Source organism: Cherax quadricarinatus, chromosome 48, assembly GCF_038502225.1.
Source record: "Cherax quadricarinatus isolate ZL_2023a chromosome 48, ASM3850222v1, whole genome shotgun sequence".
NCBI lineage: Eukaryota > Metazoa > Arthropoda > Malacostraca > Decapoda > Parastacidae > Cherax > Cherax quadricarinatus.
Genome location: NC_091339.1, coordinates 24,347,673 through 24,368,544, shown reverse-complemented (window position 1 = coordinate 24,368,544; position 20,872 = coordinate 24,347,673).

Genomic DNA, 20,872 nt, shown 5'->3' with positions numbered 1-20,872 from the left:
TGTGTACCCCTAACAACAATTTTCAATACATCTATCGAAACAGGGAGATTGCCTGAGGCATGGAAGACAGCAAATGTAGTCCCAATCTTTAAAAAAGGAGACAGACATGAAGCACTAAACTACAGACCAGTGTCACTGACATGTATAGTATGCAAAGTCATGGAGAAGATTATCAGGAGAAGAGTGGTGGAACACCTAGAAAGGAATGATCTCATCAACAGCAGCCAACATGGTCTCAGGGACAGGAAATCCTGTGTCACAAACCTACTGGAGTTCTATGACATGGTGACAGCAGTAAGACAAGAGAGAGAGAGGGGTGGGTGGATTGCATTTTCTTGGACTGAAAGAGGGCGTTTGACACAGTTCCACACAAGAGATTAGTGCAAAAACTGGAGGACCAAGCAGGGATAACAGGGAAGGCACTGTTTCTGGTATTTGTGAACGACATGACGGAAGGAATAGAATCCAAAGTGTCCCTGTTTGCAGATGACGTGAAGTTGATGAGAAGAATTCATTCGATCGAAGACCAGGCAGAACTACAGAGGGATCTGGACAGGCTGCAGACCTGGTCCAGCAATTGGCTACTGGAGTTCAACCCCACCAAGTGCAAAGTCATGAAGATTGGGGAAGGGCAAAGAAGACCGCAGACGGGGGGCCAGAGACTACAAACCTCACTCAAGGAAAAAGATCTTGGGGTGAGTATAACACCAGGCACATCTCCTGAAGCGCACATCAGCCAAATAACTGCTGCAGCATATAGGCTCCTAGCAAACCTCAGAACAGCATTCCGACATCTTAATAAGGAATCGTTCAGGACCCTGTACACCGTGTACGTTAGGCCCATATTGGCGTATGCGGCACCAGTTTGGAACTCACACCCAGCCAAGCACGTAAAGAAACTAGAGAAAGTGCAAAGGTTTGCAACAAGACTAATCCCAGAACTAAGGGGTATGTCCTACGAGGAGAGGTTAAGGGAAATCGACCTGACGACACTGGAGGACAGGAGAGATGGGGGGGACATACCTGGAGGTTACCTGGAGGTTATTCCGGGGATCAACGCCCCCGCGGCCCGGTCCATGACCAGGCCTCCCGATGGATCAGGGCCTGATCAACTAGGCTGTTACTGCTGGCCGCACGCAGTCCGACGTACGAGCCACAGCCCGGCTGATCCGGCACTGACTTTAGGTATCTGTCCAGCTCTCTCTTGAAGGCAGCCAGGGGTTTATTGGCAATTCCCCTAATGCTTGATGGGAGGCTGTTGAACAGTTTTGGGCCCCGGACACTTATGGTGTTTTCTCTTAGTGTACCAATGGCGCCCCTACTTTTTATTGGCGGCATTTTGCATCGCCTGCCCAGTCTTTTACTTTCGTAGGGAGTGATTTCTGTGTGCAGATTTGGGACCATTCCTTCCAAGATTTTCCAAGTGTAGATTATGATATATCTCTCCCTCCTGCGTTCCAACGAGTACAAGTCAAGTGCTTCCAAGCGTTCCCAGTAGTTAAGGTGCTTGACAGAACTTATACGTGCAGTAAAGGATCTCTGTACACTCTCTAGATCTGCGATTTCACCTGCTTTGTATGGAGATGTTAATGTACAGCAGTATTCCAGCCTAGAGAGAACAAGTGATTTGAAAAGGATCATCATGGGCTTGGCATCTCTCGTTTTGAAAGTTCTCATTATCCATCCTATCATTTTCTTTGCACGTGCGATCGTGGCACTGTTGTGATCCTTGAAAGTGAGATCCTCAGACATTACTACTCCCAGGTCCCTTACATTATTTTTCCGCTCTATTGTATGGCCGGAGTCAGTAGTATACTCTGTTCTAGTTATTATCTCCTCCAGTTTTCCATAACGGAGTAGTTGGAATTTGTCCTCATTGAACATCATATTGTTTACCGTTGCCCACTGGAAAACTTTGTTTATATCTTCTTGGAGGTTAACCGCGTCCTCAGCAGATGACAGCCTCATGCAGATCCTAGTATCATCCGCAAAGGATGATACGGTGCTGTGGTGTATATCTCTGTTTATGTCTGATATGAGGATAAGGAATAAGATGGGGGCGAGTACTGTGCCTTGTGGAACAGAGCTCTTCACTATGGCAGCCTCCGATTTAACTCTGTTGACCACTACTCTTTGTGTTCGATTTGTTAGGAAGTTGAAGAACCATCTCCCCACTTTCCCAGTTATTCCTTTAGCACGTATTTTATGGGCTATTACGCCATGATCGCATTTGTCAAATGCTTTTGCAAAGTCTGTGTATATTACATCTGCATTCTGATTTTCTTCCAGTGCATCCAAGGCCATGTCATAGTGATCCAGTAGTTGTGAGAGGCAGGAGCGACCTGCCCTGAACCCATGTTGCCCTGGATTGTGCAGATTTTGGGAATCCAGGTGATTTGCAATCCTGCTTCTTAGCACTCTTTCAAAGATTTTTATGATGTGGGATGTCAGAGCTATTGGTCTTTAGTTCTTAGCTAATGCTTTGCTGCCACCTTTATGGAGTGGGGCTATATCCGTTGTTTTAAGTGACTGTGGAATTTCACCCATGTCCAAGCTCCTCCTCCATAGTGTACTTAGGGCACGCGAGAGGGGTTTCTTGCAGTTCTTAATGAAAACAGAGTTCCACGAGTCTGGGCCCGGGGCTGAGTGCATAGGCATGTTGTCAATGGCTTTTTCGAAATCTAGGGGAGTTAGGGTAATGTCGGAAATCTGGCATACATTTATGGAGTTTTGAGGCTCATTCATGAAGAAATCATTTGGGTCGTCGATCCTCAGACCGATTAGTGGTTCACTAAACACAGAGTCGTACTGGGATTTCAATATTTCACTCATTTCCTTGTTGTCGTCTGTGTAAGTCCCATCCTGTCTGAGTAAGGGCCCGATACTAGATGTGGTATTTGCCTTGTTTTTGGCATATGAAAAGAAATATTTTGAATTTCTTTCAATTTCACTAATAGCTTTAAGCTCCTCCTGCCTCTCCTGGTTCCTGTAAGAGTCATTTAGCTTAAGTTCGATAGTTTCCACTTCCCTGGTCAGCGCCTCCCTTCGTGTATCAGATAACGACATACAAAATACTGAGAGGAATTGACAAGGTGGACAAAGACAGGATGTTCCAGAGATGAGACACAGCAACAAGGGGACACAGTTGGAAGTTGAAGACACAGATGAATCACAGGAATGTTAGGAAGTATTTCTTCAGCCACAGAGTAGTCAGGAAGTGGAATAGTTTGGGAAGCGATGTAGTGGAGGCAGGATCCATACATAGCTTTAAGCAAGGGTATGATAAAGCTCACGGTTCAGGGAGAGTGACCTAGTAGCGACCAGTGAAGAGGCGGGGCCAGAAGCTAGGACTCGACCCGTGCAACCTCAACTAGGTGAGTACAACTAGGTGAGTACACACACACACACACTCAGAGGCTAAAAATGGCCCTGGACACACTGTAGGATTGGTCAGACACGTGGCATCTGCAGTTCAACCCTAGCAAATGCAAGTTATGAAAAATTGGGGAAGGGGAAAAAGACCGGAAACTAAGTATAGACTCGGAGGACAAGCTGCAAACCTCATTCACGAAAAACTAGGGGTGAGCAAAGTGTCTGAAACTGAATAGCATGTGTAACCCCTGTCGGACATTGTATATCGCACCGTGCTGCCTTGTGCTGCATTCTAGTGGGTATGGTTTGGTTTAGTGGGTCTAGTTCAAATCTCAAACCCAGTCCACCAGACCCTGCATCTCACTACCTCGGCAGACGCAAGACCCTCCCACTCCTCACTCTTTTGCAGGTCTTCAGCCTGGCATAGGCTAGCACCATCAACTCCCCTGTACCTTTCTTGTTTGGGACTTACTCATGAGTTAATAGAGTTGTCAAAGCTTTTTCCTTGGGTAGCATTGAAAATGGGTTGGGCAAATATTTTTGTTAATGGGTTTGAGTTTGAAAAGGACCTGCCTAGTATGGGCAAGTAGGCCTGCTGCAGTGTTCCTCCTTTCATATGTTCTTATGAATATATGAAATTCTGGATATGTAAGCAGTAAATACAGCCACATTGGGATGGAGAGAGAAAGACTGTGTCGTCTTGTTGCTATTAAGTTGGACTAAGACCACGTCCAAGGGAAGTGGCTGGTTTTATGAGACCTAGACCTTGATGAAGCCACTTCTGAAATCAGTGCTGAAACGCCATGTGGAGACTTCAGTAAACCACAGTGGACTATTAATTTTACGTGATTTACTTAATTTCCAATCTGTTTTGTATTCCCACTTCTCTAAGAACCAGACAGTACGATTGTAATACTCATTCTCTCCCCTGGTAGGAAGGAAGGGAAGGCGGGAGGGAGGAAACGCAGAAGAGAGGGGTAGAAAGACAGAGGGATATGAGGAAAGAAGGAGAGAAAGGGAAAGAAGGAAGGCAAACGGGAGAGAGAGAGTGAAGGAAGGTGGGAGGGAGATTTACAGAAGAGCCACAAGTCGCCAGTGGGCCAGGCCAAATTCTGATAAAGTAATTAGAACTTTGTGAGTCATCAAAGAGATGTGGCGACTCTCTGAAGTATTATATACGTTGTCCCAAAACCAGTCTCTATGGGCAAGATTGTTCCCGCACCAATCTCTGTGGACAAAATTGTTCCAGCACCAATCTCTGTGGATAAGATTGTTCCAGCACCAGTCTCTGTGGACAAGATTGCTCCAGCACCAGTTTCTGTGGACAAGATTGTTCCAGCACCAGTCTCTGTGGACAAAATTGTTCCAGCACCAGTCTCTGTGGACAAGATTGTTCCAGCACCAGTCTCTGTGGACAAGATTGTTCCAGCACTAGTCTCTGTGAACAAGATTGTTCCAGCACCAGTCTCTGTGAACAAGATTGTTACAGCACCAGTCTCTGTGAACAAGATTGCTCCAGCACCAGTCTCTGTGGACAAGCTTGTTCCAGCACCAGTCTGTGAACACGCTTCTTCCAACACCAGGCAGACGCTGGGGGTGGGGAGTAACTTCCCCCTCAACGCCAGGCTCCCCTCTGGAAGAGGGGAGTGGGGGGGGAGGGCACGTTTCCTCAGTTATTTGATGAGGGCCACACGCGGTGACAAATTAAACTTTGTACAGATTAAGGAATTCGTAATTAATTGGGGTTTTAGACTTGGATAAGAAAAAAAATGGCTATGTGAATATAGAAGGTGAGGGGAGAGGAAAGAGAGAAGCAATTAGCCTGTCATAACTCCGAGGATCCTCGTACAGTTTCACTGTTTTTGCCAGATTAGGACAAAGATAAGAAGGAGAGAGAGGGTTGGAGGCTCTCAGACTTGCAGGAGAAGAAGGATTGTCTCAGGCACTGAGTCTTGCATGACTGGAAGGAGACACTTAGTCTTGCAAGATATCAAGTCTTCCGCTCTTAGTCCCTGCAAGATAGAAAGAAGACAAAAGGTCTGAAATATAATATATATATATATATATATATATATATATATATATATATACACACAAGGGTTTAAGATGTGTATATCCATTACATATATACATCGGCCGGCTCCCACCATAGTAGGATGACCCCAAAAATTTAAATTTCTTTACCATCATCCATTCAGAAGGTGTCTTTACATAAGTATGCAGAATCACAACAATTAAGATGGTCATCCCAAGAGCAACTCTCCCGTCCCTCCTTCAAAGTGCAGGACTCCAGTCTGACTCACACTCCAACAACACCTCAAACCCTAAACACCACTTGTGTCCACTGTGATCGCCAACAGACTCATACACTGCTGGTTAATTAAGCCTCGAACGCTTAGAACTTCCTAAATCCCCAACTCCCTCTTAACTCTTCCTGGGACTACCTCTACGTTTCCTTATCTCTTCACCTCGGATATATAAATCCTCTTTGACAGTTTATTCTGCTGCTTCTCTTTTAAATGGCCAAAACCACGTCAGCAGGCGTCTCTTCCTGCGCGACGCCTTGAGTGAACCAGCCTGGGCATGTGTGTTACTTTTACAAGTTTCAAAACATCCTGGCTAATCAGTGTTTGATTCCACTATACTCCAGGTATACTCCAGGCATGAAAGATTCATCAGAAAACTGCATAACGCCTAAAGTACTAAACATATCCACATATCCCTCACACACTCGGCAGACGATGCAACATCCCCCCAATGACAAGCACCTAAAGTCGGTACCTGACCAGCTGGGCTGTGGTTCATACGTTGGATTGCGTGCAGCCAACAGTAACAGCCTGGTTGACCAGGCTCTGATCCACCATGAGGCCTGGTCACAGACCGGGCCGCTTGGGCGTTGACCCCCGGAACTCTCTCCAGGTAAACATACACAAACAGTAGCTACCAGTGAAGAGGCGGGGCCAGGAACTTTGAATCGACCCCTGCAACCACAATTAGGTGAGTACATACACACACACTTGTCAGGAAGACATCAGCGAGTCATGGTACGTGGCGAGGTGTCAGAGTGTGCATCTGTGACCAGCGGGGTCCCACAGGGGTCAGTCCTAGGACCAGTGCTGTTTCTGGTATTTGTGAACGACATGACGGAAGGAATAGAATCTGAAGTGTCCCTGTTTGCAGATGACGTGAAGTTGATGAGAAGAATTCATTCGATCGAAGACCAGGCAGAACTACAAAGGGATCTGGACAGGCTGCAGACCTGGTCCAGCAATTGGCTACTGGAGTTCAACCCCACCAAGTGCAAAGTCATGAAGGTTGGGGAAGGGCAAAGAAGACCGCAGACGGAGTACAGTCTAGGGGGCCAAAGACTACAAACCTCACTCACGGAAAAAGATCTTGGGGTGAGTATAACACCAGGCACATCTCCTGAAGCGCACATCAACCAAATAACTGCTGCAGTATATGGGCGCCTAGCAAACCTCAGAACAGCATTCCGACATCTTAATAAGGAATCGTTCAGGACCCTGTACACCGTGTACGTTAGGCCCATATTGGAGTATGCGGCACCAGTTTGGAACCCACACCTAGCCAAGCACGTAAAGAAACTAGAGAAAGTCCAAAGGTTTGCAACAAGACTAGTCCCAGAGCTAAGAGGTATGTCCTACGAGGAAAGGTTAAGGGAAATCACCCTGACGACACTGGAGGACAGGAGAGATAGGGGGGGACATGATAACGACATACAAAATACTAAGAGGAATTGACAAGGTGAACAAAGACAGGATGTTCCAGAGATGGGACACAGCAACAAGGGGGCACACTTGGAAGTTGAAGACACAGATGAATCACAGGGATGTTAGGAAGTATTTCTTCAGCCACAGAGTAGTCAGGGAGTGGAATAGTTTGGGAAGCGATGTAGTGGAGGCAGGATCCATACAAAGCTTTAAGCAGAGGTATGATAAAGCTCACGGTTCAGGGAGAGTGACCTAGTAGCGACCAGTGAAGAGGCGGGGCCAGGAGCTTGGACTCGACCCCTGCAACCTCAGCTAGGTGAGTACACACACACACACACACACACACTAAACTACAGACCTGTGTCTCTGACATGTATTGTGTGCAAAGTCATGGAGAAAATTATCAGGAGGAGAGTGGTCGAACACCTGGAAAGGAACAAGATTATAAATGAAAACCAGCATGGGTTCATGGAAGGCAAATCTTGTATCACAAACCTCCTGGAGTTTTATGACAAGGTAACAGAAGTAAGACACGAGAGAGAGGGTTGGGTAGATTGCGTTTTCCTAGACTGCAGGAAGGCCTTTGACACAGTTTCCCACAAGAGATTAGTGCAGAAGCTGGAGGATCAGGCACACGTAAAAGGAAGGGCACTGCAATGGATAAGGGAATACCTGACAGGGAGGCAGCAACGAGTCATGGTACGTGAAGAGGTATCACAGTGGGCGCCTGTTACGAGCGGGGTCCCACAGGGGTCAGTTCTAGGACCAGTGCTATTTTTGATATATGTGAACGACATGATGGAAGGAATAGACTCTGAAGTGTCCCTGTTCGCAGATGACGTGAAGTTGATGAGAAGAATTAAATCGGACGAGGATGAGGCAAGACTGCAAAGAGACCTGGAGAGGCTGGACATGTGGTCCAGTAACTGGCTTCTCGAATTCAATCCAGCCAAATGCAAAGTCATGAAGATTGGGGAGGGGCAAAGAAGACCGCAGACAGAGTATAGGCTAGGTGGACAAAGACTACAGACCTCACTCAGGGAGAAAGACCTTGGGGTGACCATAACACCGAGCACATCACCGGAGGCACACATCAACCAAATAACCGCTGCAGCATACGGGCGCCTGGCAAACCTGAGAATAGCGTTCCGATACCTTAATAAGGAATCGTTCAAGACACTGTACACTGTGTATGTTAGGCCCATACTGGAGTATGCAGCACCAGTCTGGAACCCACACCTGGTCAAGCACGTCAAGAAGTTAGAGAAAGTACAAAGGTTTGCAACAAGGCTAGTCCCAGAGCTCAAGGGAATGTCGTACGAGGAAAGGTTAAGGGAAATCGGACTGACGACACTGGAGGACAGAAGGGTCAGGGGAGACATGATAACGACATACAAGATACTGCGGGGAATAGACAAGGTGGACAGAGATAGGATGTTCCAGAGAGGGGACACAGGGACAAGGGGTCACAACTGGAAGCTGAAGACTCAGACGAGTCACAGGGACGTTAGGAAGTATTTCTTCAGTCATAGAGTTGTCAGCAAGTGGAATAGCCTAGCAAGTGAAGTAGTGGAGGCAGGAACCATACATAGTTTTAAGAAGAGGTATGACAAAGCTCAGGAAGCAGAGAGAGAGAGGATCCAGTAGCGATCAGTGAAGAGGCGGGGCCAGGAGCTGAGTCTCGACCCCTGCAACCACAATTAGGTGAGTACACACACACACACACGTGTATATATAAATAGATAGATATTGTATTCAATGTAGCAAGGTGGGTGTGAGTAAAGGAGGAGAAAAGAAAAAAGGAATTGAAAGGGAGGATAAGATTAAAGGGAAGCGACAGGAAAAGTGTAGGGTTGGCTAAAGGGAGAAGGGGGGGGGGAGAAGGAAAGTGGGAGAGGGGACGAGATGACTGATAGAGGAGACAGGAAGCTTGGGGAGAGAGAGAGAGATGAAAAAATAAAGGGTCGGGAGAGGAGAAAGAAATAAACGTGAGGATGAGAAAGGGGGTTGCGAGAGATTGAAAAATGAAAACGTCAGAAATAAGAAAGATGGAATGGTGAGATTGAGAGAATTATATGAAAAGTTGAGGAGAGGGGAGAGATGAGGAGAGCAGAAGAGAGGAGGGGAGAGAAAGGAAGAAGCGGCTTGGTGGAGGGAGAGAGAAAAGGAATAAAGGAATAGTTCGTGATCAGCTAGGCTGTGTGTATGCTGGACTGCATGCTGCTAGCATCAACAATCTAACTAAACAGGAGGGATGGTCTAGGACTGGGCGACGGGGGTGATAACCCCTGGAACTATCAACAGATCACAGTAACGGAGGGGAAGCTGGCAGGAAAGAAAGGGGAGAGTGGAGAAAGAAAGGAATAATTGGGGATGAGAGAAGAAAGGGAGGAAATAGAGAGGGAGGGATGGAAGAGAGGGAGAGAACATGCAGGCTGTCACTCAAGGGTAACTTGAGAACATCGGCCAGATGAGCTGGTAATTACCCCCCTCTCACCCTGCCCTTTCTACTGCCCCTCTTCCCTCGCCTACCACACAACCCACCTACCCACCACACTCACCTCACAATTCACCCATCACACACATACTGCTTACCCCTCACCCACCATACAACTAACCCACCGCACTCACCTCACAACTCGCCCACCTTACAACTCATCCATCACACCACTCACCCCTCATCCACCATACAACCCACTCACCACACAAACAACCACTCACATTTTAGAGCTATTTTCTGAACACTAACTTTAAATTGTCATCAAATTCGCCTACTTTGTCTTCGCCAATTGAGAAACACAGATATATGACGAGAGTCTTTGTTAGTTTTGTTGGAGGCCGTGGGCTGCGTCTCTCTCTCTCTCTCTCTCTCTCTCTCTCTCTCTCTCTCTCTCTCTCTCTCTCTCTCTCTCTCTCTCTCTCTCTCTCTCTCTCTCTCTCTCTCTCTCTCTCTCTCTCTCTCTCACTCACTCACTGGAAACTGCTGGTTGGTTCAACTTTTTGTGTTTTGCTGATTGGTAATATGACCGATGTTCGATGATTGATTTTGTATTAGGACTCATAGCCCTATTACATCCATTGTTCATTCCAGGATTTTCCAGGAATATTGATCATGGAATCATCTTTATTGCAGTGGTACTGAGAACAAATGAAGTAGATGGTGTTCACTGAAGGAAATATTGTAGGAGATAGCAACATCCACAGTGGTACGAAGGAAATACTACAGAGATTAATATCTACCTTGGTTAGTTTGTAATACTCAGTCACTGTACCAGATTATAATCTTATTAGCGTATTGGTGAAATATTGCAGTATAGAGAGGTATTTTTAAGTTAACTTTTGAAGATAATGTTATTAGTACAAGTGAACATGCATGCGGATGATAAAACAAGGCAGTAGGGAATGCTTCTTGTTTCGGTCTCACACCGGGTCCTCTTCAGCAGACTGCTGATGAGTGTGGTGGTATAAGCCACAGTGGGACGGGCCAGGACAGGTGCATTATGCTAGCTCAGGGGTATTTTTGGTAATTGCAGGTAACCTCCTCCACCTGTCGTAAAAGTCATCCGAAGCGTCAATCATGTGACACGCGAGGCCGTCTCTCTCTCTCTCTCTCTCTCTCTCTCTCTCTCTCTCTCTCTCTCTCTCTCTCTCTCTCTCTCTCTCTCTCTCTCTCTCTCTCTCTCTCTCTCTCTCTCTCTCTCTCTCTCTCTCTCTCTCTCTCCACTTGTCAACCCTCCTCTTTAATACCTGTCTTGTTTTACCATTATTAATTCTTTATTTGCACACGATTGTTATTTCTCTTCTTATATCCAGTTCATTAGTATAGTTTATGGGGTTAAAATTGCAGGTGGCATTATGTGAATGTTGATTTTCACATGGAGCCGAAGCTCATTAGCCAGGTTTATGGTCTTGTAATGGCAAGTGTAGTAATATATGTTGATTGTTCTGCTGTTTTGCAACTCGTTGTGAGTGTTTATAGGTCGACCTTCACCAGGGTGATAATATACACACGCATTACACCCAGTTGTTACAATAGACTCGCCTTTAATATTGTAATGCTCGATAACTCAGAGAGGTTTATAGCTGCGGCTTTAATCATTCCTCTGCGTGCAGGCAGAGCCTATTCTGTGTATCAATGTTTATAGTCTGTATATAGCTGTGTGCTTAATGGAATATATGTGAATCAAAAGAAATGAGAGCTGCGCTGCCCTCCAGGAGAAGTGCCAGAAAAATAATGTGACTGCATCATTATTTTTACAAGACAAGAAAAATGGCCACTTATTTCCAAAGCCAGTAAATCATTTTAAAATGTGAGGTGAGGCCAAGCAATATGTCTCATAATAGACATGTGGGGTTCGAATTCATGCTTCTAGATTCCCAGCCAAGGCGATATACTAGACGTTTGAACCTCTAATCCCCTTCGTAAATAAAGCGTTTATAGTACTGGGAGTGCCTCCAAGCACTGGGATTGTTTTCTGAAGCGAAGAAGAGAGAAATGCATGATAATATGCACATGGAAGATACCTAAAGCCCTGGTTTGAAAAATATGGAAGGATGTGTAAAATAAAGCCAGTGAAAAGCAGGAGCGCCATTGGCACAGTAAGTGAACACTGTGTCAACATGCGTGGCCCAAGACGATTCACTCTGCTATCAACAGATATCAGAAATATTTCAGGAACAAGGGGAGATGTCTTAAGGAAGAAACTGGTTTTCAGCCAAGGGAAAACTGAGTGAGTGTCAAGGGGCCAAGATTTGTTGATGCCCTCCATTCATATGTAAGGGGGTTACCAACAAACCCCAAGTTGTCTTCAATAAGAAACTGGACAAGTTTCTCAAGTCTGTGCCTGATCGGCTGAGCTGTGATATTTATATTGGATTAAGGTGTTTGATGGAACTTACATGGGGAGAACCTTTACTGCACATATAAGTTCCATCAAACACCTTAACTACTGGGAACACTTGCAAGCACTTGACTTGTACTCACTGGAGCGCAGGCGAGAGATACATCATTATCTACACCTGGAAAATCATAGAGGGACTGGTCCCTAATCTGCACACAGAAAGTACTCCCTACGAAAGCAAAAGACTTGGCAGGCGATGCAACATATCCCCAGTGAAAAGTAGAGGCGCCATTAGTACACTAAGAGAAAACACAATAAGTGTCCGGAGCCCAAGACTGTTCAACAGCTTCCAACGAGCCATAAGGGGAATTACCAATAGACCCCTATTTGTCTTCAAGAGAGAACTGGACAGATACCTAAAGTCAATACCGGATCAGGCGGGCCGTGGTTCGTACTTTGGACTACGTGCGGCCAGCAGTAACAGCTTCGTTGATCAGGCCCTGATCCACCGGGAGGCCTGCTCTGGGACCGGTCCGCGGGTACACTGACATTCGGAGCATTCTCCACGTAGACTGCAGGTAGAAGGGGAAGATCAACAAGGCTATATGAGCCAGCAGGCCACCAACAGCAACAACCTGATTGAGCAAGCGATCATCATAAAAAGTCCCAGACCAGGCTGGGAGAGTAGAACAACGCGAGACCAAGAATTAGACACTAATGCGACACCTGGATATCTTTACTTTTAGACGTTTCGCCATTCAAGTGTTTTATTCTTCATCTTGTTGCTATTGAATACCACTGATAGGCAACTCGAGATCAGTCACAGGCATAACACAGGTACCGTGTTTCAAACCACATCATTAAGTAATCAGTGTCACTTTCAAGTTGCCTGGTGTCGTTCTCAGAATGTATTTATCCATCTATTGTCGTGTCGTAGGCAAATTTTTCTCTGTCATCATTAATGTCTTGATCTGTGTTGTTGTGGTGAAGTGTGAACCACACGGGACCCAATACTGAGCCTCCTGGAACGACCCTTGTGGATGCTAGTGTTTTTTGTTTTTGTCTTACTTGATCTTCAGATAATATATTCGTGAGTGAAGCACTAAATACGTAGGGGTTATACAGCTCCTGGGGAATGAAATGTGTAATTAAAAATTATGGAACGTTAGCATTGTGTACAGAGTAACATGAGTAAGTCTCTCTTGACAGGCACAGATTGATTGATGATTCTCAACACGGTTTTACAAAGGGGCGTTCCTGTCTTACGAATTTACTAACTTTTTTCACTAAGGTGTTTGAGGAGGTAGATCATGGTAATGAATATGATATTGTGTATATGGACTTCAGTAAGGCTTTCGATAGAGTTCCACACCAGAGGCTATTGAGGAAACTTAGGGCATACGGAATAGGAGGAGAATTTTTTTCCTGGGTAGAGGCATGGCTGACAAATAGACAGCAGAGAGTTTGCATAAATGGGGAGAAATCAGAATGGGGGCACGTCACAAGAGGTGTTCCTCAGGAGTCAGTGTTGGGCCCGTTGTTGTTCACAGTTTACATAAACGACATAGATGAGGGAATAAATAGCGACATAAGCAAATTTGCTGATGACACCAAAATAGGCCGTCCAATTCATTCTAATGAGGACATTAGAGCACTCCAGGATGATTTGAATAGACTGACGCAATGGTCGGAGAAGTGGCAGATGCAGTTTAATATTGACAAATGCAAAGTTCTAAATGTTGGACAGTTAAATAACCATGCCACATATAAACTAAATAATGTAGATCTTAATACTACCGATTGCGAAAAGGATTTAGGAGTTCTGGTTAGCAGTAACCTAAAACCAAGACAACAGTGCATTAGTGTTCGCAATAAAGCTAACAGAATTCTTGGCTTCATATCTAGAAGTATAAATTATAGAAGTCCTCAGGTTGTTCTTCAACTCTATATATCCTTGGTTAGGCCTCATTTAGACTATGCTGCTCAGTTCTGGTCACCGTATTACAGAATGGATATAAATGCTCTGGAAAACGTACAAAGGAGGATGACAAAGATGATCCCATATATCAGAAATCTTCCCTATGAGGATAGACTGAGGGCCCTGAATCTGCACTCTCTCGAAAGGCGTAGAATTAGGGGGGATATGATCGAGGTGTATAAATGGAAAACAGGAATAAATAAAGGGGATGTAAATAGTGTGCTGAAAATTTCCAGCCAAGACAGGACTCGCAGCAATGGTTTCAAGTTGGAAAAATTCAGATTCAGGAAGGATATAGGAAAGCACTGGTTTGGTAATAGAGTTGTGGATGAGTGGAACAAGCTCCCGAGTACAGTTACTGAGGCTAAAACGTTGTGTAGTTTTAAAAATAGGTTAGATAAATACATGAGTGGTGTGGGTGGGTGTGAATTGGACCTGACTAGCTTGTGCTGCTGTATCTGGTACAGTGCTCCATCCTTGAGTGGGGATGACCAGACTGAGTGGGCCACTGGGATAATCCTGGGGGTGGGTCATTGGTCTAATCCGGGGGGGACATGGACCTGCTCCGCATGGGTCAGTAGGCCTGTTGCAGTGTTCCTTCTTTCTTATGTTCTTATTTTCTCTCTCTCTCTCTCTCTCTCTCTCTCTCTCTCTCTCTCTCTCTCTCTCTCTCTCTCTCTCTCTCTCTCTCTCTCTCTCTCTCTATCTTTATCTTTTTTTTTTTACACAGGGTTTGACAAGGTTAAGGATCCCTAGCTTTATTGACAGCTATTTACAGGTTAAGGATTCCTAACTTTATTGGCAAGCTAAGAGCTGTTACCTACATCAGCTCATTTGAAAGCATTTTTATTGTTATGAGACATAGAAGTAGGAAACAGGATAAGTTGGAGCCATCTGTGGGCCAGCATTTTCATTTGATCAACTGACTTTATCTCGTTGACATCATTATCCTGTACGAATGTGTTCCATACTCGAGTCATCCTGGGTATGTATGATCTCAGATGGAGTGATGTTCTGGAGAAGGGTACAGCCAGAGTGAAGTTGCTGCTTTCTGCCCGTCTTGTGGCATAAAAGCTTGTTTCACGCTGTCCTCGAAGTGGATCCAAGTGTGGTATTTTGACAATATTGGCCTTGTACATAACAGTAAGGCCACCCACATCCCTCCTATGTTGAAGGCTCTGCTGAAATGACAGATCTATCCAGGATGGGTCCAGGCGAGAGATGAGACGTCTTGCTCTGTTCTCTACTCTGTCAAGCAGTCGCAGATGAGAGGGGGGACAGGCAAACCAAGAAAGTGGAGCATACTCAGGGTGCGAGCGTACTTGTGCCTCGTACAGGATCTTGCAACCCCTACTGTCAAGCAGATGGGAGATACGGCGAAGTGCTGTAAGCTTCCTGGCTGCCTTGTTTGCAAGATTTACAACATGGTTCTGCATGGTTAGTTTGGAGTCAAATTTCACCCCAAGGATATCAACTTCTTCTCCAGGTGCCAACATCCTCCCATTCATCCTTACTACTGCACCAGCATTACCATCATGGTGCCTAGAGACGATCATCATTTGCATTTTCTCAGGTGCAAATGTTACTTGCCATCTATTTCCCCAAGCTGATATAGCTCTCAGCTGGTGATTGATGTAGCTTAGAGCAGCTGGCATTTCTTTTCTTGGATAAGTGAATGTCAGTGTACAGTCGTCTGCATATGCATGTGATTCTGGGATGAGATGAAGAAGGTCGTTGAAGTAGACATTCCATAACAATGGACCCAGCACGCTTCCTTGTGGAACACTTGCCCCAATAGGATGTCTTGCTGATTCCGTTCCATTGAGAACTACACTTAGAGATCTACCATGAAGGTAGTCACTGAGGAGACATAGCGTAGAGCCTGCAATTCCCAGTGCTTGAAGTTTTGCTAAGAGGCCCTGGTGCCACACCCGGTCGAAAGCACCAGCAATGTCCAGTGCTACCACACAGCTGACTTTGGATTCATCCAGTGACTGGTGCCACTTAGTGGAGAGGTTTAACAACAGATCAGCAGCAGAGTAACCTTTCCTGAAGCCATATTGACGATCACAAAGTAGTGAGTGATAGTCAAAAAACTCTGTCATTTGTCTTGAGATTATTGTCTCAAGGATCTTACCAGTGATTGACAGGAGTGACACTGGTCTGTAGTTGCTGATTTCTGCTCTGCTCTTCTTTTTGTGAACAGGGACTACATTTGCCTCTTTCCATAGAGAGGGCCATTTACACTGTACTAGGCAGTGCTGAAAGAGTTAGAGGTGCTGCTAGCTGGTCTGCACATCTTCTCAACAATCTTGGGCTCAACTTGTCTGGGCCCACAGCCTTTTCTTGGTCAAGCAATTTAAGTAGGAAATGCACCTCCTCCTGCCTTATTGTCACCACTGACAGTTTTGACACAGTTCTTGCAGCTAGCCAAGGAGGGTCCCTTGGTGGATCAGGAACTTGTATTTTGGTAGCAAAGTGTTCAGCAAAGAGGTCTGCCTTCTCTTGACTACTAGTAGAGGTGGTCCCATCCTGTCGATTTAGAGGTGGAATAAGTTCATCAGGCAGATAACCTTGTCTGTCCTTGACCAGGGACCACCAGGTTTTGGAGCCTACCCTACCTGATGCTAACTTTCTTTTAGTGTCCACCTCCCATTTAGCAATGGCTCACTTTTGAACATCACCCATATGCCTACAGGCTTGCATGTGCAAGTTCCTGTTATAGGTGGTAGGATGTCTCTTATACCGTCGCCATGCTTTGTACTTAGCAGTAGCAGCCTCTCTACAACGAAAGCCAAACCAAGGCTGATCTGTAGGCTTCGTCACATATTGCCGGTGAGGAATGTGTTCTTGTTGTAGATTAAGGATGTGTCCAGTGAAGGCTTTCACTTGGTTGTCAACATCCCCTTGGAGAAGAGCATTCCAGTCGGTGGTGGCGAGCTCAGAGCAAAGGGCTGGCCAATTACCTCTTTCCCATAGCCAGGTTGTGCGTGTGGACTCCTCACCTCGTTCTGTTGGGATCTTAAGTGTGGTAAAAACAGCCTTGTGGTCAGACGATCCAACGTAGCCGAGGGGTTGACAAGTGACTATGCCTTCTGCCAGATCACTCACTACTGGGTCAAGGGAGGAGCCAGAGATATGAGTAGGGAAATCAACAAAGTTTCTCATGTCAAACACTGCAAGAAGGTCATCAAAGTCCCTCTGTATAAGGCGCTGGTTGAGGTCACCAACAATTATAATATGTTGACAGTTGTGTTGTAGCAGAAGGGAGTCAATATTTTCCATTAGGAAGTTGATAGGGTCTGCATGTTGCCACTGAGGTCTGTACATTGCACATGCTAGTACAGAGGTACTAGTGTTTATACAGAGCTTGAAGAACATCATTTCAAGATGTGTAGGGGTGGCAACATCAATGTGCTGGGCATGAACACTTTTAGAGAAGCACACAGCAACACCTCCTCGTCTCTCCTCTCTCTCTCTCTCTCTCTCTCTCTCTCTCTCTCTCTCTCTCTCTCTCTCTCTCTCTCTCTCTCTCTCTCTCTCTCTCTCTCCCTCTCCCTCTCCCTCTCCCTCTCCCCCTAAGATAGCAGCGTATTGAGGTATGCATTAGAAAAGAATATTAACAAAGCTTCTTTACTCCCAGCTGACATATTCTTGATTATTGGCCGTCTTCGATTAGGCCAAGCAGTCCCGTCGAGGCTTTGTGTTCTACACATTGTGTTTCCTCGTGTCTAATAAATAATACGGTCGAGTTGCTTGCTTTGTGTGTTCGTCAGTATCGTGTACGTGCTTGCGTGTTTGTGTGAGTGCACGTACGTGTGTCTCTCCTTATGTGAATGGTTGTGTGAGGTTATATGTGTGTGCGTGCATGAGAGTCTGTTCATCAACTTGCTGCATTCACCTTATTGTGTTTGAAGGGGGTTCGTTTCCAGCTCTTGGCACGGGTTCTAAACTCTCATCTTTCAGCTTTACTGCTTCCTGGCCTCGAGGGCTCCATCATACCTGCGCTTGAAACTGTGGATGATATCATACACGACCTTTTGTACTCTCGTAGTTGATTTTAAAGGAACCGAGCTTCTCCAGACCCCAAGTTTTAAGGATCGATCTAAGAGGAATATATAAGAGCGGAAAAAGAAAAGCAGGGATGGTTAACAGTTTGATATGCAAAGTATCTAAGGCGAGGGAGCATTAAATATACATTCAGAATGAAAAGAAAAAATAACCCTCGTTGCCGAATATTTGTTAAGTCTGTGTTAAAATTGGAATGAGCTGCACGAGGAAAACATTTAGACAGACTCATTACTCAGTTTGAAAAGCAGGTATAATAGGACCCAAGAGGCCGGGAATCAATGACGCCAGTCGAGTGTAGACGATACTCGACCCCCGCAACCACAGTTGAATTTACAGTGTGTATATATATATATATATATATATATATATATATATATATATATATATATATATATATATATATATATGTATATATATATATATATATATACTACCTATATATATATATATATATAGGTCGTAGGTTGGTAGACAGCAACCACCCAGGGAAGTACTACCGTCCTGCCAGATGACTGTGAAACAGAAACCTGTAACTGTTTTGCATGATGGTAGGATTGCTGGTTTTCTTTTTCTGTCTCATAAACACGCTAGATAACAGGGATATGTTGCTACTCCTACTTACACTTTGGTCACACTTCACAGACACGCACATGCATATATATATACATACATCTAGGTTTTTCTCCTCTTTCTAAATAGCTCTTGTTCTTCTTTATTTCTTCTATTGTCCATGGGGAAGTGGAAAAAAATCTTTCCTCCGTAAGCCATTCGTGTCGTATGAGGCGACTAAAATGCCGGGAGCAATGGGCTAGTAACCCCTTCTCCTGTAGACATTTACTAAAAAAGAGAAGAAGAAAAACTTCATAAAACTGGGATGCTTGAATGTGCGTGGATATAGTGCGGATGAGAAGAAACAGATGATTGCTGATGTTATGAATGAAAAGAAGTTGGATGTCCTGGCCCTAAGCGAAACAAAGCTGAAGGGGGTAGGGGAGTTTCGGTGGGGGGAAATAAATGGGATTAAATCTGGAGTATCTGAGAGAGTTAGAGCAAAGGAAGGGGTAGCAGTAATGTTGAAGGATCAGTTATGGAAGGAGAAAAGAGAATATGAATGTGTAAATTCAAGAATTATGTGGATTAAAGTAAAGGTTGGATGCAAAAAGTGGGTCATAATAAGCGTGTATGCACCTGGAGAAGAGAATAATGTAGAGGAGAGAGATTTTGGGAGATGTTAAGTGAATGTATAGGAGCCTTTGAACCAAGTGAGAGAGTAATTGTGGTAGGGGATCTGAATGCTAAAGTAGGAGAAACTTTTAGAAAGGGTGTGGTAGGTAAGTTTGGAGTGCCAGGTGTAAATGATAATTGGAGCCCTTTGATTGAACTTTGTATAGAAAGGGGTTTAGTTATAGGTAATACATATTTTAAGAAAAAGAGGATAAATAAGTATACAAGATATGATGTAAGGCGAAATGACAGTAGTTTGTTGGATTATGTATTGGTAGATAAAAGGCTGTTGAGTAGACTTCAGAATGTACATGTTTATAGAGGGTCCACAGATATATCAGATCACTTTCTAGTTGTAGCTGCATTGAGAGTAAAAGGTAGATGGGATACAAGGAGAATAGAAGCATCACAGAAGAGAGAGGTGAAGGTTTATAAACTAAAAGAGGAGGCAGTTAGGGTAAGATATAAACAGCTATTGGAGGATAGATGGGCTAATGAGAGCATAGGAAATGGGGTCGAAGAGGTATGGGGTAGGTTTAAAAATGTAGTGTTAGAGTGTTCAGCAGAAGTTTGTGGTTACAGGACAGTGGGTGCGGGAGGGAAGAGGAGCGATTGGTGGAATGATGATGTAAAGAGAGTAGTAAGGGAGAAAAAGCATATGAGAAGTTTTTACAAAGTAGAAGTGATGCAAGGAGGGAAGAGTATATGGAGAAAAATAGAGAGGTTAAGAGAGTGGTGAAGCAATGTAAAAAGAGAGCAAATGAGAGAGTGGGTGAGATGTTATCAACAAATTTTGTTGAAAATAAGAAAAAGTTTTGGAGTGAGATTAACAAGTTAAGGAAGCCTAGAGAACAAATGGATTTGTCAGTTAAAAATAGGAGAGGAGAGTTATTAAATGGAGAGTTAGAGGTATTGGGAAGATGGAGGGAATATTTTGAGGAATTGTTAAATGTTGATGAAGATAGGGAAGCTGTGATTTCGTGTATAGGGCAAGGACGAATAACATCTTGTAGGAGTGAGGAAGAGCCAGTTGTGAGTGTGGGGGAAGTTCGTGAGGCAGTAGGTAAAATGAAAGGGGGTAAGGCAGCCAGGATTGATGGGATAAAGATAGAAATGTTAAAAGCAGGTGGGGATATAGTTTTGGAGTGGTTGGTGCAATTATTTAATAAATGTATGGAAGAGGGTAAGGTACCTAGGGATTGGCAGAGAGCATGCATAGTTCCTTTGTATAAAGGCAAAGGGGACAAAAGAGAGTGCAAAAATTATAGGGGGATAAGTCTGTTGAGTATTCCTGGTAAAGTGTATGGTAGAGTTATTATTGAAAGAATTAAGAGTAAGACGGAGAATAGGATAGCAGATGAACAAGGAGGCTTTAGGAAAGGTAGGGGGTGTGTCCTATACATGAAATCACAGCTTCCCTATCTTCATCAACATTTAACAATTCCTCAAAATATATATATATATATATATATATATATATACATATATATATATATATATATATATATATATATATATATATATATATATGAGTGTGTGTGTGTACTTCCTGGCAGCCGAAGCATGTTCTAGGCATATTCCCCTAAGAAAGAAGAAGAGCAGGAGTAAACTGGAGAGAGAAAGACGCTCCCTCTACAGAAGACGACGAAGAGTCA